The following is a 16,821-nucleotide window of genomic DNA, read 5'->3' as shown; positions in this document are numbered from 1 at the left end:
GCATTTTCCTTATTGACTGTGATTTCAGTTCTGCTACCCTTTCTCTGAGTCTTAGCAACTCCCCTGTAAATGTACTGTGGAGCCTCACTAAACTTTCATCAGATCATCCCCAGCTTCCTGGATGGCTAGGAGCATCTGTGGTAGGATGTCATTATTACCATTTCCTTTTCTTCCTTCCTCCCTGCTTCTTTTCCTTCCTTCCTTGATTCCTTCCTTCCATTTATCTTAAGATAAAAAGATCAGCACGAAACTTAATGTTCTTAGAAGCCTCTGTAGAGTTATTTCCATCAGCCGTATGTATTATAATATATACGGGCATCACTTGTGCATTTGTATTGGCAGGGCGTGCTTATGAACGCTGCCGTAAACTTGGTTCTTCCATCTAGGATGGGAAAGGAGTTGTTAAAGACAGTTGATGAGGTGGCATCTGTTGGCCAACAGTTTTATGCTGCAGTAGCTCTGAGCAGATAACATTAATAGGAATCACATTTGAAAGTTGTAAATTTGATGTAAAATACTAAATTTGACAATAATTGCTTTATAAAGCAAAAATTCTATTTATTAAAGGGCTCCCGTCTCTGCCTCTCCTTTGTGTGAGGGGCTTGGAAATTCTTGCTCATACCTGCCCCTAGCAATTATCATGCCTTCTCTAAAATTCTGTTTTATTTTTCCATTTTCATAACAACTACATTATGATGTGACATATTTTTTCCAGATATTTTGCTTGAATAAATAAATAGGATATTAAATTCAACTGGGGTATTAGATTATAAATTAGTTCTGTAATAGGCGTCATAATGTTATTTAGATTTTCAGTTTACACAGACCTTGTAGCAACTCCCCAGAGCTATGCTACAGAATTAGAAGTAGATAGAAGTTGATGTAAGAAAATTGGTTTTTGTAATATGCTGATGCCAGTAGAGCTGTGCTGTGTGTAAAAGTATTTAAATGGAAGGTTCCTACTTACTTCATTGAACAGACAAAAGATTGATAATGAGCTCAGTGATTGATTTGTTGGTGCTAATATTGGCCATAGGTGAAACTAAAATATTTCTTTCTGAAATTAATATTTACATAAATAGCAATATTTATGTATGAAGGCTAAAAATCCAGTAGTAGAACAGATATCAACTGTCCCATGGCTGGATGTTTCTCTTTCATCTGATTGGTATCATAGTGACATAATTTCACAACTGTTTCTTGGTGATCAAGTTAGTCTTTTCAGTTGTATCTCCCATCGAGGAAGATACCCCACTCAGGAACACTGTGTGATAACTGAAGTTACTAGCAAGTGGGATAAAACCTTACTGAAATCATACCTATCACACACCAATGGAAGAACGTGCACATTTAATAGAAAATGTGGATGAGCCAGGTGAGTGCTGATAGCAAATTATAAAGAGAGCAGCTGGGCAGGAAAAGGAAGTTTTCTTTGCAGTGGGTGCTTTCATAACTCTAAACCAGGGGTTGGCAAACTATAGCAGGGACGAGGCAAATCTGGTCTGCTGCCTGTTTTTGTACAGCTCACGAGCTAAGCATGGTGTTTACATTTTTAAATGGTTGAATAAAAATCAAAAAGATGAATAATGCTTCATGATACGTGAAAGTTATATGAAATTCAGTTTCAACATAGATAGATAAAGTTTCATCAGAACACAGCCATGCTCATTTGCTTACATAATGTCTGTGGCTGCTTTTGCACTACAGTGGCTGACTTGAGTAGTTCAGACAAAGACCAAATGGTCTGCAAAGACTAAAATAGTCACTCTCTGGCCCTTTACAGGAAAAGTTTGCTGAGCCCTGCTTTAAACTAAACCAGGGTAGATGACTGTGTTCTCACCAACTCAGAAAGCCCCAGACTGGGGATTGAGTAGGAAGTGGATATTTTCTGCCTGGGACCTCTGGTTACTAGTGAACAGTGGTGTAAGAGAGAAAAGGAGTTAACAAGTGAGAAAGATTGCACTCCTGGGCCTTAGTTAAAAAAATGCCAAATATAAAATCAATCCAACTAACTTCTATAGGGTTACCAGACCGAACTTGGGTCTGCTTGCCTGCTGTGCAGCAAAACCAAGTTACTGACACCAGATTGTGGCGAAGGAAAGTACAGCATTTATTGCAGGTTCCAAGCAAGGAGAATGGGCAGCTTATGCTCAAAAGACACTAAATCCCCGATGGCTTTCAGGGAAGGGCTTTTAAAGGCAACATTTGGGTTGAGGGTTGCAGGGGGTGTGACTTTCTTCTGATTGGTTGGTGGTGAGGTAACAGGGTGGTGTTTCAGGTATCTTAATCATCAACCTTCTGGTTCCAACCAGTTTGAGGTCTACATGCTTGTAGTCACCATCATCCACCTGGGTGCGAGTCTTCGTTCCTGCAGAAGAACTCAAGAATATGTTTCAGACTATTAAATATATCCCTTGAGGAGGAGCTAAGACTCTGTTTTATCACTGAACTATTGTTTCTTGACTCCTTTTCCTTTGTTCCTTCATCCGTCACTTCCCTAATTAATAACTTCTTGAATCTGCTCTTTGGAGCTCAGGGAAGGCTGGGCGACTAAAGCATTTTTCTACAAATAAGAAATGGGGGACACAGAGGGGCTTTTTTCTACCACAGGGTCCTGTTCTATTTTAATCCCCCCTTTTCTTTGCTACTCCATAATCCCGAGGGGAGCAGGGGGTGGTACAAGAAAGAGAATAAAGTTTTGGATAGAGAAGTTAATGATGAATTCGGCAGGGGAAATCAATTTTAGGGGGACTCGGTTTCAATAGCATGACTAAAAATATCCTACTGGGATAAGCTCACTTCCAAGTTTTTAGAACTTTTATCTGAACACCAGGAGGTTGGCACCCCATGGGACTTACAAAAGTGCCCCAGGAGGGCAAAGTCTATTTTGGAGTCTTGTCAACCCTATGGCACTAGTGGAAGGCAGCCGTGGGATGGCCAGGCCAGACCTGGGCCCAGTTGTCTCTGCCCCTCACTAGCCCTAACACTTTGGACGAATCTTGTTTTCTCTCAGGCTTCAGTTTCTTCATCTGTGAGCAGAAGTGGCTCATCTCAATGACCTCTAAAGCCCCATTTGGTTTTGAGATGATATAAAAGTTTTGAGATGATATAATATCTCTGATAATGAGAACTATCACTAGCATAAGAAAGCCCCAGTCCCAGGAAAGGAGCCTCTTCTTTCTGGCATCTCTGTAGCTTCCTCTGTGCCTCTAAAATGCTGCATTTCATTAAGGGTTCACAAGTCTTGACATGTTTGTAAAGAAAGACACGGCAGGAATTCATATGCCTCGCCTTATAACAAACATGTTGTGAATAACTTATATTTGGAATACGGTTTGTCATAGGGGTGCAAGCAGAGTTTTAAATTTGAGTAGCTTCTGAAACGGGATGTTTTATTCTTCTCAAGCAGATCTGGGAGTTCTTCCACTTTACACCTTGAAGGAGGTCTTTATTGGAGAAGCTGCTCTCCATTTCCAAAGAATGGGAACATTTGCATTAAATGATGCAAGAGATGCCATTGTAATTTCATGAGAATTACCCTTTCCGGTGAATGTTAGATTAAGGACCAAGTAAAATCCCTTGAAAGTGGCTGGAAGATAAATTAGAGCTGAGCCGCAGTTAGGTAGAACTAAATTTTATTCCTTCCTTTTAAAATGGTTTTTAATTGTTTTGGCATTCTTTTTAAGTTAATAATGAATACGGTACCTGGGTCTGCATGATCACTCCTGTGAATTAGATCTATTGCGCTTGAAACGGCTTTCCCTTGCAGAGAGCAGTGATTTTAATGAAGAGTCTTTACTTATTGCACCTATGGAAATGTGGTTCTTGGTGGTTTCAGACAGTTCTCTAATTAGCAGTCCAGTCTGTTCCCCTGAATGTTTTCCCTGAAACAGTATGGAAATGTAGACAGGAAAGGTGCTTTATCATAATGCTGGGAGTTCTCCCCGACTTTGTAGGAAACCATGTAAATGCATGGAGATTTTGGAGGTGGGTAAGTTTGCACAGACGTGGCAAGGCCCCGAGATCTTTTTTTTTTTTTCTTAAATTGCATAAATCAACGGATCTTTAAAAGTGGTAGAAATCGGTAACTCTGAATAAACAAATGGTTTTAATGTTAGAATAATGAATTTCACTTATTTTGGGGGAGGTTGCGTAGGCAGGGTGGGAGGGGCATTAAATTCCTAAATTAGAGCCTAGTGATCAGATGTCAGGTGTGGCAACTTGTAATATGAGTGGGGTTGTGAGTCTCGTGCCTCATATACTTGCCCATCTCGTGGCAGGTGGTGGACTTTCTCAGTCTCTCCACCGTCATCATTAATGGAGCGTGGAGTCTGGACACTGGACCATGCTTAGAGGCCGTGGCTTTGTTTAGAGGTCAATGTTAAGGACAACATGGAAACAGATGCCATGAAAGGATAAGCCAAAGCCAGACATTCCTGAGAGGTGAAAATATAAAGAATGGGGTCTTCCCATTGACTCACAAAACAGAGTGAGTAAAAAGAAATGGGGAAAACATGGAAGGAGAGAGGAAAGGAGAATGACTAAATTTTGAAGACTGCAGTGTCCTGAGAGAAAGAAGCTAACATTCAGCACATATCTACTCTACATAGGACCTTTGGTCACTATTATTAAGCTTAGGAAAATGATTGATCTGGATATTAATATAAAATGATAATAACAACCACTATTATATATTGAAGACTTACTATGTTCCGGTTGCCAGTCTAAGTATTGCCCACAGAATGATCTAATTTAGCTGCTATTATCACTCTCTGAGTTAGGTACTGCTATGCTTTCCTTTTTTTTTTTTTTTTTTTGCAGTACATGGGCCTCTCACTGTTGTGGCCTCTCCCGTTGTGGAGCACAGGCTCCGGACGCACAGGCTCAGCGGCCATGGCTCACGGGCCTAGACGCTCTGCGGCATGCGGGATCTTCCCGGACCAGGGCACGAACCCGTGTCCCCTGCATCAGCAGGCGGACTCTCAACCACTGCGCCACCAGGGAAGCCCTATGTTTTCCATTTTTAAGATGAGAAAACAGAGGCACAGAGAAATTCCTGTCAGTCAAATTTGTATGGCTAGAAAGTAATAGAATAAGGATTCTAAAACCCTGGAAAAATGGCTTCAAACCTCGTGATAGTACTGATTCTGCAGAGGGAATTGTGATCACTATTTAAAGGTGGAGAAAGAACTGTGCATTTCCTGAACTCAAACCAAGGGAGTCAGAGTTAGGGCTGAATTGAAGAGCTGCTGATTCCCATAATGCACTTAGAGCCCTAAGCGCTGCCTGCTCTCTTGCTACCCAACTGTAATTAAAATTATCATACAGTATAATGATTTCTAATACATTTCAGAACAAATCACCGTCTTATATCTGACATGTTGTTAATTTTTACTACCATAATTACTAATTTGAAATATAAGGCAGCAATTTTTATTAGTGTTTGGTTACATATAATTATGTCAAATATGAGACTGCAATTTAGATTGAACTGTATTAGCAGTGATCATACAAAATGATTATACTGTATATTTGACACCCTGGATTTTTATGTTTCTATAGATTTTTTCCCCCTCTAAACCATAAAGAATTATTTAAAGATCATCCAAGGTTATTTATAATGCTTTTCATTTAAGGATTTTTAGAGTGTGGGAATATACATATTAAAAATGAAATGAATCGTTGTTTAACAGAGCGGGATGGAAGTTACCTATCAGGGAATATGTGTGATGTGCCAGACCCTCCTGGGCACTTTGCACGTCTAATTTCTAATCCTCACAATGAGTATGCTATTTTCCTGACCAGAAACCGGTGCCCAGAGAATTTAAGAGATGTTATTCATCTAGTGAATAGTGCAGCTGAAATTCAAGTTCATGATCTTTCTGGGAATTTTTCACCTGGGTGGTTAAAAAAGAGATCATTTTATGGTATGTTATTGTCAGAATGTGCTTTCCTGTAAAATGAGGAGTGTCCTGTGTATAATGAGATGATGTATGTGATCCTTCCTTATATATTATCTCATTAAATAAGTTCTATGAGGCCCATTTTAGGGCTGGGGAAAATGAGACTCAGAAATTTAAGAGTTTTATCCAAGTTTGCAAAGTTAGCATGAGAAGAGCTAGGATTTGAGCCAGGGACGTGTGATTTAAGTTCTAGTGTTTTCTCGGGATAGATTGTTACCTGCTTCCTTTGTGGTTACCACCAGGATAGTCTAAAGCTGCTCTTTATTACAACAGATCTTGGGTTCTTTTGGGATGATGATCATGATGTGTTATGATGAAGGCAGCTAAGGATTACCTGCTAAGCTATTTACATTTATTATACTCACGTAGTTCTTGTGATATGCCCCTTTTATGGATAAGGAAACTGAGATGTGGAGAGCTTCTCCTACCTAGTGGGAGAGCCGGGATTTGAAGAGAGAACTTGTCTGATCCCAGAGTTCATTCTCTTACATGTTCATTCCCCACAGAGATAATAATCAAGTTATTTCTTGGGAGAAATGAGCCTAATTCCTTATCCTTCCCCAAGTAGACCCATTTTCCACTCCTGAATATGTTTTTTGTTACGTTTCCCTAAACATTCTCTATTTGATTAACATATTTCAAATATTCAATGGTCAAAGTTTCTTCCAAAGTTAACATTTCAATGAATAACATTTCAATAAACAAACAAAAAACAAGTCCAGAAAGATTACTTCCTGGTCCCAGTACCTAATCAAATTACTTACAATAAATGCTTCAGATTTTAAAAGCAATAAAACTATATTCAAGAGAGGAAACAGAGTACTTACATATCTTAACTAAATCACTAATATGATTTGGTGAATTTCCACTCAATTCACACATACTTTTTTTAAAGACAGTAAAGCTCCAGGAGGGCAAAGACTGTCTGTTTTGTTCACTGTTCCCGATCCTTAATATGGTCCTTGATATTTGATAGAAATCCATGAACCCATACAAATTAAGGAATCAATCAATGAAGTATAAATATGAGTTTGTTTTTTGCCTTTTTATTTTGTTGGTTAGTATGTCATATAGATTTTTAATCATAATCCTTCTAAATCTTGTTTAAAATTAAATTTACAAAGTAATTGATTACTAGTGGAGAAATTTGCATCCTAACCAAGAGTGAGCCTTTTGTCTTTTGTTGATTCTCTCAAACTGCATCTTGCTCTTTGGATTGACTCAAAGCTGAAGTTAATGCACCTTTGTAAAACCAAAAACTCTTCTCTCTGAGGTCCTACTTGATAGCCATAGAAACTCTTTAAACAAATCTCTCCCTGCACCCATGTTTTGTCATCTATGTATGAAGTCTGTGTCCAACAGAAGGGCTTCTATTATGAGTCTCTATTCCATTAGTGGTAAGGGGTTTGCTGGCTCATTCCCACCAGCTTGACTAGCCATCATTAGGCCAGTGCCTTGCCCTTGCAAGGCTAGCGTTAAGAACTGGACAAGGCATGGTTTGATCATGTGTCATAAATGAGTGAACTAGCCTGATTGCTGATTCAACTCACAGCAGCTACCGTGGCCAATACTGGGTTCTGTCTTAGCGTGCGGCATCAAATCAGATCACATTGAAAATTTACCTGCCCTTTCAGCCAGAATGGAAAAAAAATAAAATATTTTGTTTATTATTGTTTTACTGGACTTTATAGTAGGGACCCATTATGCTTGATTAAAAAATGTATGTGTCAATATCCAGAACTTTACATTTTAATACATCAAAATTACATTTTGTTGTTTTTTTGTTTGTGTCTTTACTTCAAGTGCTTCTAACCTCACCGAAATGTATGGATAAGTCCTTTTAAGGTTCATCATGAAAAAGAGTCTTATAAATGCTTTAACCCAATTCTAAAATTGATCCCTTCAGAAAAGTTAAATATCACCATTTTTTGTAGATTGCTAGATCACCACAAAGATAATTCTTTTTATAGATACAGATGGTGCCCTTATGGAAATTGCATGACAGTAAGTAGATGCCGATAGAAAAAAAAAATGACACGTTGATTAGCTAATAAAATGGTTTTCAGTAGAATTATGCTTCTTTGTCTAATTTATGGTTTATTTGAACTTGTGATGCCCTGTTTTCATTTTGGCTTTTTAATAAGTGTTCCTTTAAAAACTTTTAAAGGGTAAAATAATATGAATTTGATTGTCTTGAGCATAAAATGCTAATCATCGATTAGCAGTGAATCATGTCTATAAAATTTCCACCTCCTCACCCCCGTTCTCACCCTAAACCATTCTTATGAATTGATGAAGCTGAACCAATTGCCAGCATGTTGAAAACATGGCACTAGACTGGCAGTTAGAAAAAAAGGAGCCAATGAATATGCTATTGGCCAATTATTGATATAAAAATAACTGCTCAGGGTATACTCAGGCAAGGAGTATGGGGAGGGGAGCCTATGTTTACTGAGTGCCTGGTGTGTGTCACGTCCTAGAAAAAGCCTCATATTTGGGACCCTGTTGGTGCTTTTTTCTTTTCTTCTCTCTGAGCTGTATTGTACCAAAATAATTACTCCTCTCTCCCTCTTTTTAAAAAACATCAGTTAAAAGAAAAAGAGTGCAGAGGCATTTTATCATGGTATCAGGACATGGAAGGCATTTGAATCTTGGCATCCCATTCATCACGTTTACCACGCCGTTTGGTGGTGGGTGCGATGTTGAGAAATGTTGCCCAACCTCTTCGAAATGGCATGTGAATAATCCCGTAATCAGTGTAATATATGCTGTTATGGGAGTAATCAAGTCACTCAGCTTTGAAGTAAGATCGAATTTTTAAAGAGTGTCTGATGAATGCAGTTTCAGGTATTTAGAGGAGGCTGATGTTACCTGGACTATTTGGGTCTTCTGGTTGAACAGGGAAAAAAGTACTTCAAGAAACTGAAGTGGACCATTCTAAAAATATCCCGATTCAGGATAGATTTTCCTAGCAGCCATGGTATGCAATTTAAGATTTTAAGATTAAACACGCCTGTGAGCTTTTGAATTTAGTATTGCCGAAAGCTGAGTTGGTTGGAAGTGAGGGGTGATGGTGGCCTCTGCTTAGTCTGAGGGAGTATTTGCCCACTCCCTCCTCCACTGTGCTTTCCAGGTCTTGACAGGGTGGGGTCTACCTTGTTATTCGAGTCTTCACTTAAATGTTTCTTCTTCGGAGCTGTCTTCTCTGAGCACATTTCCCCGCCCCCGGGAGCCCTCTCTCTTCCTTTTTTATTTTTGATTTTCTTCATGTGTCTTATAACCAATAGAAATTCGTATTTACTTGTTGGCTTTCCCTCTGCCAGGAGAATGTAAGCTCCTTGAGAGCAGGGGCTTTGTGTGGTCCATCCCAGTATCTTCAAGACCCCAAATGGCTGCAGACACCCTGGAGACATTGATGCAAGACTGATTGAAAGAGTGAAAGCTCCTTTCTAAACCCAGGGCCCCAGGATTCAGGCTCAGAAGGTCCCCCACCAGGTGTACCATTTGCATTACTGATGGATTCAGGGAGCGGCACAGTCTCCCTGCCAACACACACCAGCTCCTCCTGAGCTCACCGCTGGGTGAAGGCTCACCTAGTTGGTCCTGCCCCAGGTGGGAGGCTGCTGCTGATCGGGCAGGTCCGGTTCCCAGCCGGGCCACCAGCCGGCAGCAGTGACGCAAAATGCGGCGACTGTCCCTGCTAGTTAAGCGTCATGTTACTTTTTTTTTTTTAAGATTTAAATTTATTAATAAATATATATATATTTTTGGCTGTGTTGGGTCTTCATTGCTGCGCTTGGGCTTTCTCTAGTTGCGGCGAGCGGGGGCTACTCTTCTTTGTGGTGCGCGGGCTTCTCATTGTCGTGGCTTCTCTTGTTGTGGAGCACGGGTTCTAGGCACACGGGCTTCAGTAGTTGTGGCTTGCGGGCTCCAGAGCGCAGGCTAAGTAGTTGCAGCGCACGGGCTTAGTTGCTCCGTGGCATGTGGGATCTTCCCGGACCAGGGCTCGAACCCGTGTCCCCTGCATTGGCAGGTGGATTCTTAACTACTGCGCTACCCCGGAAGTCCGAGCTTCATGTTACTTAGGACATTAATTTCACAAATAACTCCCGCATCTTGGTTATGTTCTGTACGTGATTTGCAGGTCTTTAGTGGTCCAAATCCCATTAATACCAGAGTCCTTGCACAAAGCCTTTTGTATTGACATGGGTCAACTTCACCTGTGGGTTTGTGTTCCCCTCCCCCCACTTTAGGCTTCTCAACAACTCTTGCTTTTTTTCTCTCATTTGCTTTCTCTCTCTCTCTATTTCTTTCTTCCTCTCCTCCCTTCCTCCTTCCCTCTCTCTCTCTATCTTTGCCTTGGAGAATGGGAGAATGTGGGTGATTCCTTCCTCCTGAGATTGAATTCTAAGCATGTGAGGAACAATCTTGTCCCAGTTTCCTCCTTGCCTCCCTCTTTTGCTTCAGTTTTATTAAGTGTACTAATATTAAGTAAGATCTTCAGGAAAACCCCATCTATAAAAATCTTCATGTGCAGGTAGGTAATTTTTGGACTGATCACTGGTATATCAACACATCTCTACAGAATTTCTTTTCCTTTTTTCCCCAGCATTGATCTTCTGTTTATGAAAGTGATGCACACTCACTGTGAAGCTTTCAGATGTTAAAGGAAACCCGGGATGGCTTTAAGTAGCAGGATTCCCCATGTAGCCAGAAGAGGATTTGGCTTTCAAGAGAATAATTAACGAAACTCATTTTTAAAAAAATTTTATTTTTTTTTTATATAGCAGGTCCTTAATAGTCATCAATTTTATACACATCAGTGTATACATGTCAATTCCAATCGCCCAATTCATCACCCCCCCGCCCCTCCCCGCTTTCCCCTCTTGGTGTCCATACGTTAGTTCTCTACACGTGTGTCTCAATTTCTGCCCTGCAAACCGGTTCATCTGTACCATTTTTCTAGTTTCCACATATATGTGTTAATATACGATGTTTGTTTTTCTCTCCCTGACTTACTTCACTCTGTATGACAGTCTGAGCCCATTTATTGAAGAAAATAGGGGAATTACCTGTCCTGGGGAATGAGAAGTGTTCAGATGTTGCCGACACTTCCCCCAAATGTGGTGTGGTTCCAGAATAACGACTTCTTTTCTTTGCTGTGGTCCAGTGGATAGGAAGCACTGCCACCAGGCTTTCTTGGTTTGCAGAAAATATGCCCAAGTCTGCCTTTTCAAAGAAAGCCATCAGAACCAAAGATGATATAGATTCCTTATCTTTTGATTCATTTATTCTTAGAGCAAATCTATATTTCCTGAAGTCGGTTCCATTGAATGACTGTCATATAGGATTTGCCAAAGGGTTCCAGGGTCATGTAAGGTGGGAAACACTCATGCCATTGTTCACATTTCTTGGAGCTATGTGATTCACATCCGTGTATTACAGAACAGGCAAACCTGAAGTAAAGACCCATGTGGCTTCATTTCATTTGTTGTTTCTAAAACTTATTTGACTGTGGACTTTTTTTTTAAAGTACCATCTGGTATTCCAGAGAACTATTTGGGTCAAAGAACAAAGAAAACAAGCAAAAGCGTTTACTGTATCCTTACTCTAGGTGCACAGCCCTTTGTTGGGGGCTTTTGCATTTCTGGTGTGCGTGTTTTTCCTGGATGAGAAGATGAGGGAGGCACGGACTCATCTGTCAGTTTCCTTGTGCCGGGCACTGTGCTGGCCACTCTCCTTGCCTGACTGCATTTGAACTCCACAGCACCTGGGATCCTCACTTTGTAGATGAGCATCCTGAAGCTCAAAGCGGTGATGTAACTTGCTTACAGCCACTCAGTGAGGCAGGTGGTGGAGCTGAGGGAGGATCATGGTTGTGGACCCCGAACCAGGGCTCTCAATGGTTCCAACACCCATGTCCTTCAGCACAGCAGACACAGACCCCAGTGCACCCTTCCGACTCCGGGTACCCTTTAGAGGCATTCAGCAGTTGCCCTTTAAAAGAAACTGCAGTCAGATTGCACCATTACACACAGACCCCGCTTGGTGAAGACTGTATACCCTTCACATGCAAATAACTGGAAATTAAGTGTGTGATGTGTATATATGCATATCCATATCTATTTATCCATCCAACCATCCATCCATCCACCTACACACACACACACACACACACACACACATATATATATATATACATATATGGCTTCCCCAGAGCCCATTACCGGGCCTGAAACATAGTAGGAGCTTGGCAACAAATACTTAGTGACATGAAATGGGGAAATAAATGCTGTAATGAAGTGTGAGCTCATGTTCTTACACTCCCTAACCTCCTCTGCTTTGTTTTTCTCTGAAGAATTCATCACCACTCGACATATGTTTACTTGTTTTACATTTACTTATGTATTTACCTAGAGGGTATCTCCCTACCTTTGGATGTACATTCCTTGGAAAGTTCTATAGGTCATTTATTCACCACTGTGACTCTAAGGAAGGTGCTCAGTAAATATTTGGTGAAAGAATACATGGTTGAATAGAGGGTTTTTTTTTTTTTACCATTAGTTCTGCTTTTCCAAAATTTCTCAAATTGCTTTCTTTCTTCCTCTGCTTCTTTCTCACGAGTAGTTAAAATCTACTTAGGGCTGTAAATAAAAGTCTACATTCTTAGGTAATTCAGTGGATCAAATACTGAAGGGCTCTGGGTTCATGGGCCTGGGTTGTTTGCAAGACAGAAACAGCTGCAAAGCCTGTGTACAGGAAGGTGTACAGTCACGGGGACAGTATGCAAAGGCCACTTTCTGCTTTCTGCCACCGCCCGTCACTCTCCCAGCATAAGTCTCCAGGGCAGAAATCCCAAGTTCAAAAAATAAAAATCCAGACAGCATCTCTACTTCCCATCCACTAAAACCACACCCCGCTGGGCTTCTTAACTCAGGATGGAAAATGTTTCAATGTAATTAATCTCCTTTGTAATCCTTTGAAAACCGTTCTTCTTAGAAGGGGTCCATAGATTTCATCTGATAGCCAAAGGGATCTAGAAAGGATAAGGACCCCTGAAAAGCCTTGACTAATATAGAATGCGGGGAATATTTTTGGTTAGTGCTTAGGTAAGGCAAAGGGTTGAAAAATGGGTTTCCTTTAATCTTTAAAGTTAAAAAAAACTATGTGTGCAGTATTTACCCCTGCTGTCCCTGCTCCCCACCTGTAGGTGGGTGCATTAGAATCTCTTTCTTTCTCTCCTCTCTCTCTCTCTCTTGCCCTCGCGCTCTCTCTCTCTCTCTCTCTTGCCCTCGCGCTCTCTCTCTCTCTCTCTCTCTCTCTTGCCCTCGCGCTCTCTCTCTCTCTCTCTCTTGCCCTCGCGCTCTCCCTCTCTCACACACACACACACACACACACACACACACACACACACACACACACACACACACACACACACACACACACACACACACACACTCTCTCCACTCCTTGATGCCAGGAGTGCTTCTGATATCCTGCAGTTTAAGAAGGCAGGTGAAGCCCTGTTCCCGGGACAGGATGGCCCTTGGCTACGTTCACTTCTGCAGAGCGGAGCGGTCAAAAATAAACAAGGGACCAGTGCGGAATGCAGAGTGCAGCTGAAAGGCATCCTGCCAAAATGTTTTCCAGCCGAATGGAATGGTAGAGATTGAAGCACGCCCAGCCCTGACTGGATTACCACAGCCCCAGAAGCACTTTAATCTCAACTGCTGCTACTTGGGGTGGGGAGGGAGCTGGGGGAGGTGAGGTGATGATTGGGTGATTGAGATGTGTGTGTGCCACGGAGGCCCTCAGAAGCTTGAGTCTCCCAGCCTTGGGGCTGGTGCTGGGAATATGAAACTACTTGCTACAGAGATAAAGTGAGGGATTCTCAAGTATGGGTCTGTTGATAACTTCCCTTTAATTTGGATTCTGTTGTGTAAAATCTTTGTCAAAACAGGCTTTTAGCAAGCACAGCCTGGTGGTGGTAGATTGTGTATCAGCGGCTGATTGTATCCAGGGGATAAACCAAAGCTTTAGATAGGGATACATTTTCATAATGGGTGTGTGCTGGGATGGGGAGGTGAAGGAAAAAAAGAGCTGACTTGTTAAGAAGGGATCCTTTCAAAGCTAGAAACAGCAAAGTAGAAGGAGAAAGAAATGGAATAGAGCATGAATGCTGTAGGACCACCAGAAAAATATTACTACTGTCAAAATGAATGGTGTTTATCCAGTTATATACTCGTATCTAACGTTAAACTATCTGAAAAAATTTAAAAGCCCAACCTTGGAAGGAATTTATTTTCTTAGGCCACAGAGAATAAAGCAAACCACAGTAAGCAGTGATGAATTACACCCAAACTGAAAAATGGGAATACACTGGACTTTCTGCCCACCTGGGCCCCAGAGTCCGTACGTAAGGGAAGATGTCCTGTGATTCAATATGAATGTCATGGTCATGAGAGTGACAAGATGACCCCGCAGGAAGGCTAGCAGGGGAGTTGAAGATTGAGAGGCATGTGTGGGTCTGGAGAGGTCCAGCCTCCGAAGGTTGAGCCGTTCACACTTTAGGCTGAGGGAGAAGGAGCGCCAGGGCAAGGATTCAGGAATGTGGTCCAAAGCGAGGTCAAGATCGATTTGCCTGGAGTTGGCATTTTAGATGGATGGTAGTGATGAGAGATGAAGGAAACGGAAGCAGGAAGAGTAACAGTAGAAACACTCTCTATTACCCAGAGACTCTCCTGGTAGGATAAGATAAAGTGTGTGTGTGTGCTGATTTTGGCGTGATATTTATGAAAACAGGTCAGAAAAACTGACCGGGAGGCAGGCATAGAGCTCGTTGGAATGGGAGTGCCCATGTCTTTCTGTGTACTTGGGATGTATCAACCCGTGTGCACGCAAGTAAGTGGCAACATTTATTGGGGAAGCGTCTAGGTGGAAATTCATAGCTATTATTTTTGTGGCCTCTAGCTACAAGAGCTAACAGGTGAAGATAGTCTAGAGACCCAAAGTGGGAAAAAATGACATTTTAACATTTTTGTCAGGTAGGCAATTTAAAAATAAACTTGAATTCAATATATACCATTAATGCTAGAGGTTGTGTTATAACAATGCAAAAATGTCTTCTCTTCGATAGCAGTTAAAAAAAAAGTATGTTGTAGGGGGGGCTGGGAACCATATATAGAGGAGGCATATGTGGCTCTGACAGCAGGCCCCACAAAGCTATTGAAAACATACCACGAGTCTGCCCTCCAGAATTAACACTGTAACCTATGTCAGGAACTCACTATTATCCTAATATCTGCTTTTGGATTCTGTCCAGTCCCATTAGCGAGTCCCTTGTTGATTACTCTGTTACTCGTGAATGTTAATTGCTTCTAAATCTCTTTGGATGTTCAGACGCTTGGGGAAAAAATTGTGACTGGCAAAGGTACGAGTTTTGTTAATGTGCAAGTAAATAAGAAATCTGTTTAAAGGCCCCACTGAAGTGTCTGTAACTCAGGACGTCATAATCAGCTGATGTGGCATCTTTCTTTGCATGTCTGTTGTATGTTGGTGGCGTGATCATGCATGGTGGTGGGGAACAAGCTTTTGGTGATATCTGTGGTGTTTCTCCAAAATTGGCATGCTTGTACATACGGTTAGATAATCAACTCCTTCCCTCTGGGATTTCGTCTTGCTTCGTTGAAATGACCTCACTACTTTTGAGATAAGCTTATACATAGAAAGTGGTATGAAATCAGAAGATGTAAAAATATAATTTGGCCCATCACCTGTATGTTGATCTCCATAGTTTCCAAACCGGAAGGCAGCCTGGAAATAAGCTTCTTAAGCTTTCTTATTTTACCATTGGGAAACAAAGACCCTGGAGGGTGAAGAGCTCAGGGCCGCAGAGCAGCCCACAGTGATGCTGGTCGGAGAGCAGGGTTACCTGACTCTTGGCCCAGTGCTCGAACAATCAAGTGAAGGGAAAATGCTAAAAATGGGTGTTTATTATATTTTTCAGAAACATTTCATTGACTATTTGTGAATTTTTTTCCCTTTAGGTGGAAAAACCTATTATGAGCCAATTTTGAGATGTATTTGTTAGTAATTACAACAGTATCCCAGTGAGAGTAAAACAAGATGCAGGAGAAAGGCAGAGCACCCAGTTCAGCACTGTGATTCATTCATTCAGCCAGTATTTATGGGGCGCCTTGACCTTAGGATTGATTTAGTGGTGAACAAAAAAGTCCCCACTCTCATGGAGCTTATATCCTAGTGGGTGAGGCATAGGGTGACAAAAACAGGTAAAGACCAGTAATGTTAGGTTGTGGGGAGCCTCGTGGAGAAAGAGAAAGAACAGTAAGGGGATGGAGCCTGGTGAGTTGCAGCTGTTTTATTTTATTTTCGGTGTTTTGTTTTAGCATTTCATAACAGCTTTATTATGATTAACATGAAAGAAAATTCATTCATTGTAAGTGTACAGTTCCATGATTTTTTAGTCAACGTACAGGGTTCTGCAACCATCACCACAGTCCATTTGCAGTCAATCTTGGCTCGCTCCCTTAGGGCCAGACAACCAGTGATCTGCTTTCCGTCTCTAGGGATGTGCTTTTCGGGAAATTTCATAGAAATAAATGGTAACAGTGGAATTGTCGGGTGGTAAGTTTAGCTTCATGGTGAAAGAATGTTTCCCTCTAAGTTTTGGAATAAGACAAGGATATCTGCTCTCACCATTTCTCTTCAACAGAGTACTGGAGGTGAGAAAAAGAATTTAAAGGCACTAGACTAGACTGGAAAAGAAGAAATAAAACAGTCTTTATTAGCATACTTTTTGATAGCAATGCAGCTATTTTAGAGGAGTGTTCAGGGGAGA

At 41.2% G+C, this 16,821-nt stretch overlaps 1 long non-coding RNA gene across 1 annotated transcript in view; it reads left to right on the top strand.

The window, feature by feature from the left end:
* Positions 1-16,821, top strand: part of LOC141278766 (uncharacterized) — a 365,270-nt gene that overhangs the window by 179,922 nt on the left and 168,527 nt on the right. The gene's annotated exons all lie outside the window — the stretch shown is intronic.

The sequence above is a fragment of the Tursiops truncatus genome, chromosome 5 (genome assembly GCF_011762595.2).
Source record: "Tursiops truncatus isolate mTurTru1 chromosome 5, mTurTru1.mat.Y, whole genome shotgun sequence".
NCBI lineage: Eukaryota > Metazoa > Chordata > Mammalia > Artiodactyla > Delphinidae > Tursiops > Tursiops truncatus.
The sequence above is the reverse complement of the archived record's forward strand: the minus strand, read 5'-3'. Positions and strand labels throughout refer to the sequence as shown.